This window comes from Coenobita brevimanus, chromosome 1 (genome assembly GCF_032717465.1).
Source record: "Coenobita brevimanus isolate Jiangsu-jjx chromosome 1, ASM3271746v2, whole genome shotgun sequence".
Lineage (NCBI taxonomy): Eukaryota > Metazoa > Arthropoda > Malacostraca > Decapoda > Coenobitidae > Coenobita > Coenobita brevimanus.
In genome coordinates, this window is record NC_136954.1 from 12,659,378 (window position 1) to 12,679,657 (window position 20,280).

General features: G+C 40.4%; 1 protein-coding gene and 1 non-coding gene across 2 annotated transcripts in view; one reads left to right on the top strand and one right to left on the bottom strand.

Moving 5' to 3' along the window:
• LOC145414462 (glutamate receptor 1-like) overlaps positions 1–20,280 on the bottom strand; it is a 654,998-nt gene that overhangs the window by 616,917 nt on the left and 17,801 nt on the right. The gene's annotated exons all lie outside the window — the stretch shown is intronic.
• On the top strand, positions 5,965–6,083 carry LOC145418260 (5S ribosomal RNA). Its single transcript, XR_013900672.1, has one exon. It is a non-coding gene; the product is annotated as a 5S ribosomal RNA (ribosomal RNA).

Genomic DNA, 20,280 nt, shown 5'->3' on the forward strand with positions numbered 1-20,280 from the left:
CAGGCAGGGATTCGGAATATATACAGGAAAAAATGAAAACAAAATCCGGTAGAGTAAAAGCTTCTCCTATAGAAAAAAAAAAAAAAAATTAAAGGAGAGAGAAAGAAGGTTTTACGATAAAGCTGTCATAAGATCGAAGTTCGCATTTAAAGCCAAATACAAAATCTTCCTTCCTCTTTTGGAACATATTATATATATATATATATATATATATATATATATATATATATATATATATATATATATATATATATATATATATATATATATATATGGGCATGTATGGTATGTATACATTCATATATTTACTTGAATATAAATATATGCTGGTATAGAAAAATATGTTCACACACACACACACACACACACACACACAAAACTTTACATGCATAAACAAGGCTTTACTGATGACATGACCACGGCAAGCACAAATTATGTTAGCCTACTGGAACACGTCCAGAGAAAATTGTGTGTGTGTGTGTGTGTGTGTGTGTGTGTGTGTGTGTGTGTGTGTGTGTGTGTGTGTGTGTGTGTGTGTGTGTGTGTGTGTGTGTGTATAGTTTGTGGGTGCATGCATGTGTGTAGTTTGCCCATATGTTAAATGTGTGGAAACAGCTTTAACAACACCTACCTAACCCCGTCCTCCAGTCATAAATAAACTTAGACATAATGTGTACAGAAAACACACACACACACACACACACACACACACACACACACACACACACACACACACACACACACACACACACACACACACACACACACACACACACACTCAAGCCATGGCCACACACGTAAACACAGCTCAAACACTGCAAACGGTTTCTCTCTAAAATATTGATGGCCAATCTCGCCACCATGCCTAATTATGACTTACGAATATTTTTGAAAAGTTTACGATAACTGGTGAAGGGATATATTTCACGGCTTTCATTTAGCGACACTTTGGGATTTTATCTCATAGTCTCGTTCACCTCGGACACGACAACGCTCATTCAAACAAAGGGGGTTGAAAAACACTTAAATTTACGCCTCTCGACGCCACAAATGTCGTTAAGGCTGACACATTTTGCTATGTCCCAGTTTTCCCCAAGAATACAACCCGTAACAACTGAATTTACATCCAGGTCCCAAACTGTGTTGAAAAAGATATAGATTGTTGCCTACTGACTACACGAGTTATAAAAAGAATCAGTATTTGCTAAGCCACAATTTCCCCTACAACACGTCCTGCGGTTGTCATTTACAACTCGGTCCCTAATTTCACTGTTAGGCGAACAATAACTAAAGAAGTATGCTATTATATCAATGCCTATCGACTACAAGAGGGCAATTATGACAAAAACACCTTCTGCTTAGTCCTCATCTTCCCGTGGAACACTACCTGCAATAATCACTTCATATTCAGGTTCAGGTCCCCAGCTGTACAGTCGACATCAAAAATCCTGTCGTGCCTCCTGCTTTTCTCTCCACGAAATTTGAAAATTAGTAATGTTGAATCAAGAGCAACGGACACTGTTGACTTCACCTGACCTCAGAACAGTGCCATCAATGTCACGAAATCGCCGCACAGATTTTCCAAGCAGCATCGAGAGAAAAGCAGGAGAGGCGACAGGACTTTTGATGCCCACTGTACTGCTGGCTGAACAGAGTCTAGGAACAACAGGAGACTCAAATGGAGCGGTTCCGAGACTCAGATCATCATCATCATCATCATCATCACATCATTAAATCGTCAATCATCATAATCATCGTCACCACATTAAATCATCAATCATCATCATCATCATCACATCATTAAATCATCAATCATCATCATCATCATTTTTTCCAATCTTAGGATAAATTAGGTAAGATCAAAAAACATGGAGAGAGAAAGTAACGACGTGAAAGAACTATCAACAACTTAGAAGAAAGGGGGAGGGGGAGGGTCGACTATTCACACACATCCATCCACCGGAATATGGCTTCACTTCACAAACCAAACCATCATCATCATATTATTATTATTATTATTATCACATCACATTACAGCATCATCATCATCATATCATATCACATCACAGCATTATCATCATCACATCATTATAATCAGCATCATCATAATCATTAAGGATGGAGAAAGGCAGTATCTAACAACAAAGAACTGCAAAACTCGCATTCCAGCAGGTTGATTAAACACTTCTAAGGGCAAGGTCTCGTCATCTCCTCGCCGCTGCGAGTCAAAAAGGTATGAGTGCACCACATACTCGCATTGTGATGTCTCCTATCGGATTCCCACACCCCGATCATCTGCAGTGGGAGCGACAGTACAATATTCCAACTAACACAATGGGATTATATTCAGCTGGGAGTGAACTATTGGAGTCTTAGTGTTAACATACTCACCATTAACCTCTCATGATCAGACCAGCTCTCCATTCAAGTAACACCCGTCGATATTACAGAATTCAGTATCTGAGTCACTGGAGCCTGTGTTAAAATACGTGCCGAGTATTATACAGTCGCCATTTCTCTCTCTCTCTCTCTCTCTCTCTCTCTCTCTCTCTCTCTCCATTTTGACACTCATTTATTTTGCACATTTCGCCTTTCTATGATCTAGTCTACTATTTACGTCTTTTTTATTGGATATGGATAACATAAATTCCACACAAGCAGTTCTTAACGTTCTGGAGAGGGACGCCTTCACGTGGTGGAACCGAACTGTCAAGTTGTTTCGTTGCTTGGTTGTGCAAAGGTCCCTCGCTTCCCTCCCTATCCCACGAGGGGGGGAGTGGCAACTTTGGCCTACAGTCCATCGGATTCATGACATAATGATCCTGGGCCACAACAACAACAACAACAACAACAAACAATAGAAGTGACATGATCTAAGCAAAATATTTTCGTCTATAATCTTTTTACCCTGACTTGGCAAAGATTTCCATCCTAGTTTCATGTAGCTCAGTGGCAGAAAAGGAGAATACTAGGCCTCGACATCCTCTCCGTAGCACTTCTTCGTGACTAGAATATTCTAGTGTTAATCTTAACTTGCAACTCAGCGTTCAAGATGGCGAAAAGAAAATTTTAGGCCAAGTTAGAGTAAAACAAGTATAGAGGCTGCAAGATTAAGTTGTATAAAACGTCATCCGGAGTCAGAGGGTTATTGTCTTCAATAGTTTAACTTTTGCTGTACAAACTATATGCTACTTACTGAAACTGTTCATTGTGACAGTACAACAGGTTCTCCCCGACTTGGACCCTATCCAGGTTTAAAACGCAAGGAGACTCGAAGTTAGGCCGAAATCGTCTTATAATGTGGTCTTTGTTGCTGCTGTGACCCTGAGCTTACCTGAACGTGAACTCGGTGGACTGCAGGTTAAATATATCTTTCTGCAGTCAACCCTACTCATTAAGGGGTATGACGACTGAGTTTAGAGGCACTAATCAACTCCGCCGCCCGGTTATAACAGTGACTTCGCGTGCAGGTGCCCCTCTCCAGCATCATATCACCTGAGTACAATTTCAGCATGTGGGGCTGTGCGTGTAATTCTTCTATTTAGATAATTCACTGAACCCCCCCTCCCACACCCACACGAACGCAAGCATGCACACACACGCACATATATCATTTAATCGTATATTCGTTAACGTAAAATTCGGCCCATAAAATCCGGTCTAGGAAGCCTCCATGGCCCACAAAGAGTCAGTCTCCCTCATTCACCCATCAGACCCCCACACCTCCCTTCCCCCGTGTCCGTAAAATTAGTTTGATGCTGCCTCTGCTTATACCAATGGCTTTTATGGCAAGGGGTCCGGTGGCAGTGATTCAATATGATCACAATAAAATGCCTTGCAGTGATCTCTGAGACTCCACTGATGACTGGGCAGTGTGTGTGTGTGTGTGTGTGTGTGTGTGTGTGTGTGTGTGTGTGTGTGTGTGTGTGTGTGTGTGTGTGTGTGTGTGTGTGTGTGTGTGTGTGTGTGTGTGTGTGTGTGTGTGTGTGTGAGAGAGAGAGAGAGAGAGAGAGAGAGAGAGAGAGAGAGAGAGAGAGAGAGAGGTGAAGGAAAGGAAAGGGAAGGGAGACGTAGAGTAATTAAAAGTGAGGAAAAAGGAAGAAGCGAATAAAGGAGATCGAAGCAAAGAGGCAGTAAGAACAGAGAGACAAGGTAGGAAGGTAGGTGTGGGAAGCAGGCAGTTAAGTAGGCAGAAGGATAAAGCACGGGGGAGAGGAAGGAGGGACAGCTAGTCAGGTAGTGAGGAAAAGGAGGCAAAAGTAGTCAGTCTGTTAGGCAGGCAGGCAAGTCAGCAGAAGAAGCACGGAGGAGAGGAAGAAATAAGAGTTAGGGAAGGAGGCTGGCATGCAGACAGTCAAGCAGGCTGGCTGGCTGAGGAAGCAATGAAGGAGGCATGAAAGGAAGAAGAATTAGGCAAAGAGGCAGGAAGGGAGGAAGGAAGGAGGAGGGCACAAAAGATAGGGAGAGGCTGTAAGGCAGAAGAAGCAGGCAGGCAGACGGGGAAACACTGAAACACTCCATCAAAATTAGAAAAAGGTGAGTCTTTCTCCTTAGCAGTAAAATTCTCTCTCTCTCTCTCTCTCTCTCTCTCTCTCTCTCTCTCTCTCTCTCTCTCTCTCTCTCTCTCTCTCACCACCCATCGTCTCATTTACCTTATCGAATTTCGTAGAAGGGGAAGTAAAGGTAAACAGAATTTTTTCTCATAAGTGTTTCTCCTCTCAACACATCAATTTCCAGACAAGATATAGTTATTCGTAGATAACACTTTGAGGCTCATATTTGTACGTTAATCAAGTCTCCCCGGCAGTTATTTATTACAGAAAGTCATTTTGTTTGGTCAAATAAACATTCGGGAAGATTCATCTCACTTCCCAACATCAGGCTTGGAGTAACTGTAATTGTAATTTAATTGAAATATAATTAATTACACATTTTTAAGATAATTGTAATTGTAATTGTAATTCGTTATTTCTAATGATGTGTAATTATAATTGTAATTGTAATTGTGTTTTTAAGTAATATAGTAATTGTATTTGTAATTGAGCATTTAGGAGAAGAACAATTATAATTACATCACACAAATACTTTGATAAACGTATATAGTATGATATACTGAACAGAGAGAGAGAGAGAGAGAGAGAAGGGTGGATTTGCTCTGAAGTAAACATGTAACACGAGACAGTATTGTTACATGATACTAAAAAAAAAAAAAAAAAAAAAAAAAAAAAAAAAAAGTATAAATGTTTTGAGTAATCTGCAATTTGTTATTTTTTTTTTACCTGTGTATAAGTAATTGAAATATAATTGAATACAAACTAGGTTGTAATTGTAATTGCAATTGTAATTTGGAAGTATTAAAACTGAGTAATTGTAATTGTAATTATATTTGTCATATTTTTCCTTCCCTGTAATTGTATTTGTAACTGTAATGTAATAATGGGCAAGTAATTCTAATTGTAATTGTAACTGACTGAAAGCATATGCAATTACTCCAAGCCTGCCCAACATCATAGCTCGAATGTTTACCAACATATCCCTACATGTTATATGATCATTTGAAAGAGAATTTTATTAGCTTTTGAAAGGGCAGTAGGTATTTTGATAAGAGGTATGGTTGTCGAGTAATAAGCGAAAAAGTAAAACCTTTTGCCGACAGACAACGGAGTTTTTACTCAGGGAGCTCTAGCGAAAAATTTTTCTTAGCAATGTTATGTTTTTATTTTATCACCTTATGCAGAATTTCATGGGCTTCCACATGATATAATCAGCATTCTCCTATGCCGTATAGTTTTCAAGAAAAATGTAAAAACCTATGATGTACCCACGCTGTGTCGTGACTGTAGGGCGGTTTCCCCGTCTCCCCCTAAACTGCTACACCTATTTCACCAATTACTTGCACACTAGGTATGCACACTATATTCATATGATTCACTGTCACTATTTTTATAGTTTAATACTCATATTGCCAACGGCCATACCACGTTGAGTACACCGCTTCCCGTCCGATCAGCGAAGTTAAGCAACGTTGGGTCTGGTTAGTACTTGGATGGGTGATCGCCTGGGAACACCAGATGCTGTTGGCATAACGTTCTCCCTACGTGTCAAGTGGGGTTGGTGGAGGATTAGTGCCCCTCCCTGTAAAACAATTAACTCTAAGCCCTTGGCCACCCCGTTTGGGATACATGGCGTCTGGCAATGAATGAATGAATACTTTACCCTTTCAATAATCACTTCGATTTGACTGTGAACTGTATGGAAGCTGTACAGTACGTGAAAAGATAAACACAGCCATGATGAAAAATTCGCTGACACTTCCCCGTTGGTTGAGGCGATGGAAAGCTTTATATGAACAATTTTTATGTGACAGCAATATGAAGCATACAACAAACGAGTACGAGAAGGAAGGTTATTGTTTGTTATTTGGGGAAAACTGAGCAATATTTGGCTGGACACAATGCTGGCAGGGGATTGTCGGTGAAGTATTGCCCATGACTGTACATTCGGCCACACGTGAACCTGGAACAGTGTTTGTGTGAACCGGAGGTCTGGCTACAACATTCGACGTTCATGCATCATAGTTACTTGGTCATTTCAATAAATATTTAACACCGTTCATTCATGTCAATGTCACCAACAAATATGATTATGTCAAAGTTGTCAAGTGTACCAAAAGTCAGACCTCTGCTACACACTGATGCTGTACCAGGTTCATATGTTGCCAACTGTACATTATGCAATCATATAGTACTTTTAAGATTAAGGGCGTTTATAAATACAGCCCCAATGGACCAGCAGGCCGAGGTGCGGTCGAAGAAACAACCATCTTCGCGGTTCGTCCGAAGAAAATTTACAACTGACAAAACACAACGGTAATGCTATCCCTTCTAATAAGTAACTCAGATGGTTTGACTTCTCTCGTATGTATTCGTCAAAACTTGGGCCCGTATTCTTGTCGGTTAAGGAAGCTCCCTAACACCTTTCCTTAAGTACCTTCTTATGCCTATTACACTTTGCTGTCCATGTCCGTATTACATAAATCACTAATATCGCTATACTCTACACTGGTATAGTGGACACGGATATTAACCAACCGTATCCAAAAATAAGTCGCTATGGAACAGGTGCTAGGGAGATTCCTTAACTGACGAGAAAACGAGCCTTAGAGATACGGAAACTGCTGTAATGAACGCGTTTAGGGCACAAGTAGAGGAATAACAGCAGCAGATACGAAGTTCAGGCGAAACATGTGCTGTATCCTATAAGCTGTGATCAATAGTAACCAGTCTGTCTCCAGACCCTGTTAGAACTTATACAAACTCCCTAAATTAGTGCGAAATAATCAAACAAGTTGGGATCTTGCTTTGGAACCGTGTTAAAACTATACAACATGGTTAATAGTTCCTTTACACCGTCTTGCCACCCCCTGATAACTTACATCTTGCTAAGCGAAAAAAATACAATCAAAAGTCGTCTCAAAACCAGGCCACGACATACCGACATCGTGCTAAACGAAATCAACAACAATGCAGACGATTACTCTCGCTTCTCTGTTTCTCTTGTTACGGAACAGAGAAAGATAATGTACACTTTAAGTGAGAATACGAAGAGTCACTACTGTCCCGTAAAGTTCCAGGTTCAAAACAAAAGAGTTAGGTAAAATTACAAGTTAAAGTTTAATGCACAAACTAACAACTAAACATTCAGGACTCATAAGGATAATGTAATGGCAAAAACAGGTTAAATATATGGTTAACTGCAATAGCCTCTATTAACACGAAATTAGCAAGAGTAAATTTATCTAAGTCAGCCCTGATGAAATGAGATACCAGATAATACTCAGTGAATGCCAGATAAATAATTACAGATACAAACTATTATCAAAAATGACTGACATAAAGAACCCTACATGAATTACAAAAACTTCACTAAGCCTACAAATTAAACTTATGCTATACAGTACAAGAAAAAAATGCAACAACAGTTATACTCAAATTACACACAGCTGCTAGATGGTTGGAGACTTCTTGAGCACTCACAGTAATAATATCTGTACAGGGGAGGACAGAGATGTGAACAAAATGAGGAGCAGATCTAAGTGGCCATGATGCAGAGACTGAGCTCATTATATAGGGGCTGGCAGAGCCTGATACAACTTGTAAGAGGACGCGCAAATGAAAGCCATGGGGACATAGAGTTCACAATCCCGCTCTGGACAACAGAGAGAACGACTTACTCTACTATAACGGTAGAAGGGGGGGACTGAGGCAGAACACGCTCGTGATCAAACATGCAGCATACTGTGCGTTAAAATTACACAAAGGATGATGAAATCATAGGCTATGTAACACCTCCCCACAAAGAAAAAAGAAATTTACAAAGGAAATTTCTTATTACTCTAAAACAATCTGTACATGGCATTACAGAACACGCAAATATCTTTCCTAGTGTTACAAAACATGAGATCTCCCTAGCACGTTCAGTCATAGGTACTTGCCAGTATCCCTTTAACAAATCAAACTTACTTATGTACCTAGCCTTTCCGATCTTGTCTGTGCAATCTTCCACATGAGGGAGAGGGTAAGTGTCTGTTTTGGTTATCTGATTAACACGTCTGAAGTCGATGCAAAGCCGCTGTGACCCACCTGGCTTAGGGACTAGAGTGACAGGAGAACTCCACATTCTTAGAATTTAACCACTGCTCTAACAGATCTTCTTTGATTTTTGCATACTCAACATGGGATTGCTTATCTTGCTTGTAAGTAGTCCTAAATTTTACTCTATAGGCTTCAGGAACAAGCTCATAGGCCTTAAGAATCAAGCTCTTAACTACATCATAATTATCAGACTGATCCTGAGGCAAAGATGCATAAGTTACTTGAGCTTTACCGGTGAGAACAGTTTGAAGGAGTACTGGCCAATACTCCTTAGGCCAATTAAAACCTGTAGCTACCCTCTCAAACAACTGAAAATACTTTGTTAAATCAGATTCATTAAAAGGAGGGACAAGTTTAACATTTTTAGCCACATCAAAATCATCAGAGCTAGATGATCCAGTTCCACCTTGTTTCATGCGATACTCATGGTCTGCCTGAATCCTGGCAAGTTCAATTTGTGCCTGAGCCTGTACCTGTGCCTCTTCAATACGAGCATTTGCTTCCTTAACACGAGACTCCGCCTCCTTAGCCTTAGCCTCCTGCAGAGCTAGCTGTAACTTAGCTAATTCAATCTGCGTTTGCTCATTTGGAGGAGTTACATTAAACAAGCTTTTATTAATCATGCCAACAATTTGATCTTTAGAATGATGAGAGTGAACTGCAATTCCCAATTGTTGAGCAACAAGCTTAAGTTCATTCTTTGTTCTGTTTTCTATATCACACACTGTTTGCACATTTGACAAAAAATCTTTGGCTTCATCAAGTGTAGAAATAGTAGCCATCATGAATATATCACAGTCACAAAATATCAAACAATATCCTTATGATAATATCCTGAATATCCTGATATGAGGTCGCCAAATTTATGTTACGGAACAGAGAAAGATAATGTACACTTTAAGTGAGAATACGAAAGAGTCACTACTGTCCCGTAAAGTTCCAGGTTCAAAACAAAAGAGTTAGGTAAAATTACAAGTTAAAGTTTAATGCACAAACTAACAACTAAACATTCAGGACTCATAAGGATAATGTAATGGCAAAAACAGGTTAAATATATGGTTAACTGCAATAGCCTCTATTAACACGAAATTAGCAAGAGTAAATTTATCTAAGTCAGCCCTGATGAAATGAGATACCAGATAATACTCAGTGAATGCCAGATAAATAATTACAGATACAAACTATTATCAAAAATGACTGACATAAAGAACCCTACATGAATTACAAAAACTTCACTAAGCCTACAAATTAAACTTATGCTATACAGTACAAGAAAAAATGCAACAACAGTTATACTCAAATTACACACAGCTGCCAGATGGTTGGAGACTTCTTGAGCACTCACAGTAATAATATCTGTACAGGGGAGGACAGAGATGTGAACAAAATGAGGAGCAGATCTAAGTGGCCATGATGCAGAGACTGAGCTCATTATATAGGGGCTGGCAGAGCCTGATACAACTTGTAAGAGGACGCGCAAATGAAAGCCATGGGGACATAGAGTTCACAATCCCGCTCTGGACAACAGAGAGAACGACTTACTCTACTATAACGGTAGAAGGGGGGGACTGAGGCAGAACACGCTCGTGATCAAACATGCAGCATACTGTGCGTTAAAATTACACAAAGGATGATGAAATCATAGGCTATGTAACACTCTTCAACCATCTCAAAACCTCGTCAGAACTTAATGATGTCTTGAGGTCTTGCAAAATTAAACAGCAAGAGTGTAATGGGTTGTAACTTGCTTCTTGCTGGTTTCTGTACACAGTCGTATAACGCTGTCAAAACCTACCTACATCTTGCTAAACCACTTGACAGTCATTAAGCTATACCTTCATTTTTTTTTATCTAACAAGGCCAGGGTGAGCTGTGACATGGCTTTGAAAGAGTGAAAACAAAGACAAAAGTCTAGGTTTATTACACGATTGTTACAAGGCAATCTGTTTTTCTCTACTTTTCGTAAGTTACAATCTTCCTTCACATTAAGTAAAATGTCTGAAGGTAGCAAGGAAAAAAAAAAAAGAGCGCAATAGGAGTGAAGTGTGTGTGTGTGTGTGTGTGTGTGTGTGTGTGTGTGTGTGTGTGTGTGTGTGTGTGTGTGTGTGTGTGTGTGTGTGTGTGTGTGTGTGTGTGTGTGTGTGTGTGTGTGTGTGTGTGTGTGTGTGTGCGTTTTCTGGTGGTAATCAGTGTAAAATATAAAATTGTAGAGGAAACCAGAAATGTATTAAAATAAGCTTCGTGGTAAAAGGCAATATTACTACAAAGGCTTTGGACTGCCTTGCTATGAGGGGATGGGGCGTATTTTCACTTGTTAAGGCGGTGTGGGCCTAAAGCTGCGTCAACAACAGTTTAAGCCTTACGACGTTTGCATGGCGATTTTTAAGATGCGGGGAATATTGCTTTAAAGAAGAGGCAGGTGGGTAGGTGACGAGGGACTGAATATAAACTGGCTGAGGAAAGGAGTGAGATGGGTTAAGCTGGGTTGAAAGGTATTAATTAGTAAGGTTTGGTTAGGTTAGGTCAGGATGGGTTAGGTCAGGTCAGGATGGGTTAGGTTAGGCTAGATTTAGTTGGCTGGGAAAGACTACAATTATTTAACTCGAGGAAGGAAAATTTTGATCATAACTCTCTACTAACAGCAAAACTACTATCCACAGAAAACTTACAAACACGACAAGAGGTATGACTGATACCACCAAACTACAATCATCATCAACAATTACATCCACTAATATCACCCATCCATCACAACCACCATGAACAGCAACTACAACCATTAGCCACAACTACCGCATCATTGCTACACCCACCACAACTACAACAATCAATTTCACCACGGCCTATTATCAAAAGTAAAACCATCAACCACAATTATCCCATACACCAAAGCAATCATCACCAACAACCACACCTAATACCATTAACAATTCCATCCACATGTACGACCACCAGTCACAGCTATTCCATCCACTAAAGCTGTCACAACCCAGACTACTACCACCATTAACAACTACACCCAAAAGTACAACCACCAACCACATCTACCCTATCAATCAAGGTAACCACTACTAACAGCACAATTACTTCCATGCACAGCACCTACAACCATCAACCACGATCAACACCAACAATTGCTACATCAATCAACCACAATCATTACCAGCAGCCAAAACCACCATCACCAAGACAACCACCAGCCAAAACTCAAAACAACAACGACAACCACCAACCACAACTACCTCGAATAAATACAACAGTCTTTCACTACCATAACTACAAACCACAACTACCACCATCAACCAAAGCCCACCATCACCAACAACTATCAGCCACAAATACAAACCACTTCTGCAACTACAACTATCGCCATCAACAACTTCAGTCACCAGTCACAACTACCAACAATATCCACAGCTGTCAACCACTGCAACAGGCAACACAACTCCCGCCAAACCAGCGTTTACAGCCGACAGCCACAAGCACCAACCACTTTGGCAAATACAACTACCGCCATCACCAACCACAGCCACCAACCACCACTACCACCAACAACTACAGTAACAGAAGCTGATGAGGAGCCTACACGTGGTGGCTCTGTGTACGGTGGAGCGAAGCAGTTGCAGCGTCCACCCGGGAGCCAAATCGACACGTATTTCCCTGCACCTCGTCATGGGGTAGGACCCTGATCCGACCTTGGCGAGGCGCTGTCTACTATAAGGGGGAGCCCGTTCCCTACACGGTGTATGTACTGTACTGTACCTGTAGGACGGTCCTACAGCAGCTGCTTACATGTGGTCGGCAGATCTTCTCAGGCAGACATATCACAATTATGCAGCAACAACAATAAACAATCATAACAACCACAACTATAACTACCATCATCAAGTACAAAGCAACAGACAACAACACCGATACCGATACTCGCAAAGCTTTTACTCCAACCGTGTTACTATTTACTCGGCTACCCGTCCCCTATTTTGTTTACACTCCTTTTGACATGCTGTGACCGTTTCTCTCTCTCTCTCTCTCTCTCTCTCTCTCTCTCTCTCTTTCTCAAGCTCGATCTGATTAGGTATGTCTTTTTTTTTTTCTTTGTATATGTTTCCGTGTGTATGTGCGTGCGTTCGGGTGCGTACAAGTGCGTGCTTTGGGTACGTGATTTAAAGAGACATTAATTATATGGGAAAATATATTTTGCATTTCTGTTTGTACACACTTAAATTCTGACATTCTGAACTGTCCCAATGCCTTTATCGATCTTTTAGCCGAAGTACATCGTCTGGTGTTCCAATAATTATGGTGTACGAGAAGCTTGGAAGCCTCAGGTATTTTGCACGGTTATATTTTTCATATCGGGAGTGCAACATCGTGACCCCAAGCTCAAAATGTTTTGAAGCAAAGTAGATCTATAACGAACCCAACAACTGTCCATGATACCGAGTATCTTTAATTACATCAGTTCGAAAACCTGGTATTTATTTTATCTGTTTTCACATGGTTTTCATTCAGCTTTTAACACCTCAGTCCCGTGATTTCTTCCCCTGTCCTCGCTACTATAGTTCTTTCACTTTAACTTGGCCTAGATTTTCATCCTTTTGCAGGTTTTCCACGAGGCATATTGGCAAAAATGATAATAATACCGACGTGCATCGTTTCCATAGCACTTCTTCGTGACTAGCATCCTATTCTAAAGGTAATCTATTGTTACAGCTAAGCATTTAAGATGGTGAGGTGGCAATTTTTGGCCACGTTAGAAAAAAAACCGTATGGCAGATGATTTAATTTATGACAGGCTCTTGTGTTAAAAGTGTCAGTGGGGGAAGTATCTAACTCCTCCAACTCAAAAGTTTGCCACAATCTGAATAAAACAAAAAAAATACAAACGTGACGCTATCAAAAATAGATGCCATTGTGGTGAAGGGGACGAGAGAGACATTTCGAACTGAGGGGTTTGATAGAGCCCTTTTCAACTCCATCCTTTTTAATACTGAATAAAATAATTGATGAGTCGTCTGGAGATAGCAAGAGGAAACTATATCACCAGAATGAAGGGACTATTTGCATCATAAAAAAGGTGTCGGCTCAAAAGTTTTCACTCAAGGGTTGTCACTGTATTCGCCTGGTTGTCCTCCTTCACAGAGCTGTCCTTGAGGTCACGATTCAGGATAGTAATGAACAAGAAAGCGAAATTCCAGATTCGTTCACTTCGAGATGCGTGGACACACAGCACTTGAAAGACTGGAGATCACAGGTGTAATGCATGTGCCTTACTGTACAGTTAGTTGTATGATCATGGGGGATTGTACTGTATAACCGTGAGGAAATCTGTTGCGGATAAGACGGGCTTAGTTCAAGATGAGTACATTCCTTTTGCTCTCCCCTTCACCAGCAGCAGCTCAAGACTTCTCACACGCCAGACCTGCACGCTCGACTCAGTAAATCAAGTACCTCCACCTCTAAGTTTCGTTTGCCATCTACCTCAGAACCTACCTGCAACACCTTGTGACTTTCACCTGTAACACATGCAGTGGGAACGTTAAACTGAGGACAAAGAGCCGGCCATTTGCATACCTGAAGGATTGAGAATACCGGCTGATTCCTGCGTTAGAGAGAGATGGAGAGAAAAGGGGCGAGTATGTCTACGATAGAGGGGGAAATATCCCGGGTAGGATGACTGCGGAATGGGGAAAAGAGATAGATCTGGGGTGGCATGCTTGGGGACTTAAATAGAGATTCAATCGTGGGCAGCTTGGGGATTTACGCAGAGGTATCTGAGGTGAGATGGTGGGGACATACAGAAAGGTAGGCTACCGGGGGCAGCTTGGAGATTTAAAGAGAGATGTGTTTGGTGATTTACATATGGAGATCTCGTGGGCAGCTTGACAATTTACAGAGATGTATTTGAATGTTTGTGGGAATTACACAAGGACAGAGCTGGGGTAATTCGATGGAGATTTACGTGTGGAGTTGTATGGGGGAGTTCGACTGGGGATGAAAAAATGGAAGATATTTGGATTTGTCTGGGAATATGGAAGAGAAGATGTCAGGGGTAGGATTTGAGGATATTGCTTGCGATTTTTTTTTTTTTTTTCTGATTTGGGGTATTTACATAACAATCTCTTTCCCAAGGTCCAGCAGTCCTCCTAGGTGCTAAACACCTTCACATGTCTCCATTTCGGTACTAATACCCACAGACTTTACTGAATACATGGCAGGACTGTGTCATTCAGAGCTGTACATGCGAGGGTATTTTTGTGACAAGTCGGTGGGTCATGTGAACGACACGCAAATTTTCTCTTAAACGATTTAAAATAAACTACTTTTCTCCAAACACAACAGAATCAAACGCACGTCCATTCACACAACATGGAGAGTTGGTTTCCCTTCTGCCCCACCCTTCGTCGTGTCAGAAACAACTGCCATAAATCCGACACAGTGGAGACTTACGACGCCTGTTGCCCAAATGTCCACTCTCTCTCTCTCTCTCTCTCTCTCTCTCTCTCTCTCTCTCTTATACAGACCGCAGGGTTACACATGAATTTACGGAAGATGAACAGAGGAACGAAACACACACAAAAAGAAAAAAAAATCCAAACCCTGCTCTATATTTGCTCCGGCCTCGGGCAAAACGGAATGCTATAAAGTTTTCACAGCATTCAGTATAATTTCGTTTCATATATAACTGGGGTGAGAGGGATAGGGTGAGGTTATTGTCTACCTTTCCAATGTTCAGGATATACTCGTGATTTAGGGCCAGTGGTCTCGTGGGGTAGGAAGCTCCATAACACCACTTCCTATGTGACTTATTTTGTTTATTATTCCTTACTATCCTCCTCCGTCACTTAAATACCACCATACTCAGCATACATAACAAACAAGTTAATATAGACAAACCCGAAGTTTACAGTGATATGTGTGTAGGTAGATAGTGTGTCAAAACTGATGGTATTTTGCAATACAGGCGAACGTATTTGGTGAGATTGACTGGTTTTAGTTTATTACTGTTGCTACAGATATATTAATTTGCTAACAGACAGGCAAATACAGACAGATAGATGGATGGATGGATGAAGAGACAGACAGATAGATGGATGGATATAGCTAGATAACCCGAGAGAGAGAGAGAGAGAGAGAGAGAGAGAGAGAGAGAGAGAGAGAGAGAGAGAGAGAGAATTTTGTTCGTTTCATGATGTAAACGTCGACCGACGCTTCATAAGTTCTTCTAGAAATAACAATGAAAAAACAAGACCCTGAAATAAATAGATGACATTTTGCAGCATCAAAGGTGAAACATATGAATGCTAAATATCTGGCTGGACTGGACTGACTGGTTATAAAATAATAAAAATAATAATAACAAAAGTGGGACCGTGATTCTGTCGTTATAATGAAAAAGATAAAAAAAAATCAATCATCAGCCAAAAAGCACGGGTTTAAAGGGGAGGCGGTGGCTGAATCGGTAGAGAGGCGGCCTGTAGTTCTAATGGACCCAGGATCGAATCCTGGCTGGGGCAGGGAACAGTTTAAGGATATGAATTTCCTAAAAAGCAGACTCTCCTGATCTACCTGATGACCCTCCGACATGTCGTAAAAGTACCCCCGCCAATACCAGTACACCAGTCCTGTATGAGACAGCCCTAGCATGTATTCAATATGGACGGTGGGTGTTAGCGCCGAAGTGGTGACATGTGGAGGTGTAGGAGGACTACTGGGCCTTGGGATAGGTGATTGCCCCCAAGAAATAGGCCCTGAGCCTTTGCCCAGAGTCGGACAGGTAAAAGAAAAAAACTTCATGACTGTAGTCGAGGTGGACGCCCTAATTTATTTGTGGATTATATTTTTCACACTTGCAATCTTATCTCTGTCTATTTACCTACCTGCCTGCCTACCTACCTATCTATCTATCTATCTACCTATCTATCTATCTGTCTGTCTCTCCCTATCTATAATTCTTTCTTTCCTTGCTTTAATAATTTACTTACCTACGCCAGATTTTATTCACCAGAGTTAGTCGTAAAAGTCAGAGCTGATACTGTCTGCAATGATCCTCACACTGTCGCGACAACTCCACTCATCCACTCCTCTTTGACTATTATGCTTAAAATGAGTCACAGGTTCCACAAATGTCATTAGTGGTAAAAATAATCCTCTCTACTGTCGTCACAGTTCTATTATTCTGTTCCCGCTAACGCCAAATGATTTCACCTAAACAAGTGGGCCACAGCAGCCAAAAAGTGTGAATACTAGTACCATTAAACGACAGTATGCTATTAAATCTAGAGTTAGACGATTTCATTCAGCTGGGAGTAGGTTATGGGAGCCTGAGTGTTAACAGACTGAAAGACAAAGCGGCCTGGATGAATGATAACTTGGAAGGCTGATGAAATGGAAGAATGATGAATGAAGGACTGCCAAACTGCTAAACTGGAAGAATGATAAATTGTATGATAAAATGGAAGGCTGATAAACTGCAAGACTGATAAATTACGAGACCGATAAATTGCAAGACTGATAATTTAAGACTTATAAATGGCAAAATGGAAAAACTAAAATTAAATCCTGAAAACTTATGATTTGGAAGATTTAAAAATCGGTGTCTGATAAGTGGAAGACAAAATGGAAGACTAAGTGACCAAGAAAACTGGAAATCCTGGAAAACAAGATAAACCTGGGAGATACTGGAAGAGACAAACTATGAGGATGATGGGGAGGAAGGTCTTAAATAAACTGTAAGACTTCAAGATAACGTGGCTTAGATGAGTGGAAGATTAAGTGGACTGGAAGATGGGAGACCAGGAATGAACTGGAACACTGAAAGATACTGGAACAGACAAAAAATAAGGTAAAATAAAATTAAGTAAAATGATAGTAAAGAGGGAAAGTAATTAAACCTTCGACTGGAAAACAGGAAATCCTTGGGAAACTGAAAAATACTGAAAAAGAAACTGACAGCAAATAAACAGAGGGCGAGACCAAAATAAGCTGGAAGACTGGTAGATTTTCAGGTGTATTGCTATCCACCTGTCCGTCTACCTATCTACCTACGTATTTATACACCTATCAATTAATCGATTTTTTTCTTTACCTACTGATTATTAAAACTTAACAGAAACCCTGCGAAAGACTGGAAGAAACAAAGTAAAGAAAATGCTAGTAGGGGGACTCAAATAAATCCTTCTGTCAACAGCCCTTCCCGTACTTTTTCAGCCGCTATCGTTTTTTACTCATTAACTCCTCACAGACAAAGCCTACTCATTTATTTCCTTGTCGCTCCTATTCACTGTTCATTTTATGCGTGTGGTTATGTAGTGGTAACTTTTCACAGTCAAGTAATTGTTAAAATCTTTTATTTTTGCAGTTTACTCATATTTTTCAATTTTCCAATGGATGTTCGTAATATCTTTCATTTTAGGTGGCTCTTGATATTGGAGTCCCTAGTTTTTGCAGGAAATATGCGCCACTCTTTCGTCTAGGTGGTCATTCATTATATAGTCACATTCTTTGCCATGTGTTTACTATGGTCGTATCAGGTCTGTCGTTATCACCTCCACCAACGAAGTTGGAGGAGGTTATGTATTCACCTATGTTTGTTTGTCTGTCTGTTTGGCTGTCTGCCTGTCTGTTTATCCATACGATATCTCCAAAAGTTCTCTATGAATTTCAATGAAGTTTTGTGGAACGGTGGGCCATGGGGCAAGAAAGAAGTGATTAAATTTTGAAGCGAATCCAGACCAGGACCCGGAGTACCCCGCACAATATCTCCAAAAGTTCTGAATGAATGTCAATAAAATTTTGTGGGACGGTGGGCCATGGGTCAGGAAAGAACTGATTAAATTTGGGAGCAGATCCGCATCCGGATCCGGATCCATACTAATGGCAATGGCATTGGCGGAGGCATGCACTCTGTGAGTGCTTTCTAATTCACTCTGTAGTCACTCATTTTCCAGGGTTATTCACTAAGGTCTTACAGTTTAGGTGATTATTCTGTATTCACTTCTGGCAAGTATCCACCATAGTCGTTAATTTTAGGTTCATAGCTACTTGTTTTGTAGGAAGTCTGTGACAGTTACGCCCTACAGTCTTTAATTTTAGGTGGATACACAATTACATATATTTAAGAGCTGTATAGACCACAGATGAGAAACTAGATATAAATATAAGCGCTAACTTCTGTTATTTGGTATCACCCCTTGGAACAGGTATTAACGGCCATGTATGTAGCCTTAACAAACACCATTAAAAAAAAAAAAAAACAGAACTGTATGAAGAAGAATCTCAAACATAAATAACCATCCTATAAACCAACATTTTATTAACATAAAAGTATATGTAATAGTATTCTTGAAATATAAACAAAAAGTAATGTCAAACAGCAAAAAGGCAACCTAAAAAAAAAAAATTCACACACACACACACACACACACACACACACACACACACACACACACACACAAAGGCCATACGAATCTGAAACACCCCTGTTAATAAATCTCCCGAGTTATTTAACTCAGTACACTTTGTATTACCTCAGCTGTGCATACATATTCAGGAACTTGGCTGGAGGGGTTGAGGGATGAGGGAAGGCGAACTCATTACAAAAACAAGATGCGAATATAACGGCCATGTTGGCAACTGGAATCGGTGTTAGTTTAGGCTTGACAGACGATGACAACAACAAATACGACTGAGAGAACAAAAAAAAAAAAAAAAAAAAAAAAAAAAGTGAAAAAATGCGAAAATCAAAAGAAGCAGTATACAGCAAATATAAAGGAAATGGGTCTGGTTGATCACTGAAACTGGTTTTTGTGTAGTTACTGTTGAATATGGGTGAAACAGACAAGAGTAACAATAACAACAAAACAACAATAACAACCTGAAAATACTTAGAGAGCGCATACCCTCGCCAACGTCACTAAAATGTTTTATTTATTCATGTACCACGATCAGGACCCACCTCAAAATCTCGTCCTTGACCCACTGCTCTCCTATTGCCAGATTTAACTGAAATCCGACGTCAACTTTTAGATCTATTTTGTACGCAACACACAAAGAGACACAGATGAACGGATAATCTGTGTCGAACTTCGCTGACCGTGGTAACAACAACAACAAGAAAACATTCAAAGAGCGCATACCTTAGCCAACGCCATATAAATTTATTACTTACTGCTATAATTCCTATTTCCTACCGGACCCATACGTTTACGGTATCCCATAGTCAATTAATTATAAGGTCTTAAAATGCCCTGTTACACAATCTTAAACAGCGCATACCTCAGCCAACACTGGTGAAATTTATGGTTTATTCCTGCCTCTAGATTTGGCTTCGGATCCACCTCAAAACCCAATAATGAACTCTTCTGTGACCCACTGCCCACCTATCCACCAGATGTCACTGAAATCCGAGAACAACTTTTTGACTTGTACACAAACAGACTCCGATGAATACATAACTTTGGTCCACCTTCGTTGGCGGAGATAAAAACAACTACAGTAGAGGAGGAGGAAGAAGAGGAAGAGGAGGAAGAGAAGGAGGAGGAGGAGGAGAAGAAGGAGGAGTTCTATAAAAGGAAGAGCACAAAAATTTAAAACGAATTATTTACGCTGAACTTGGTAAGAAAGA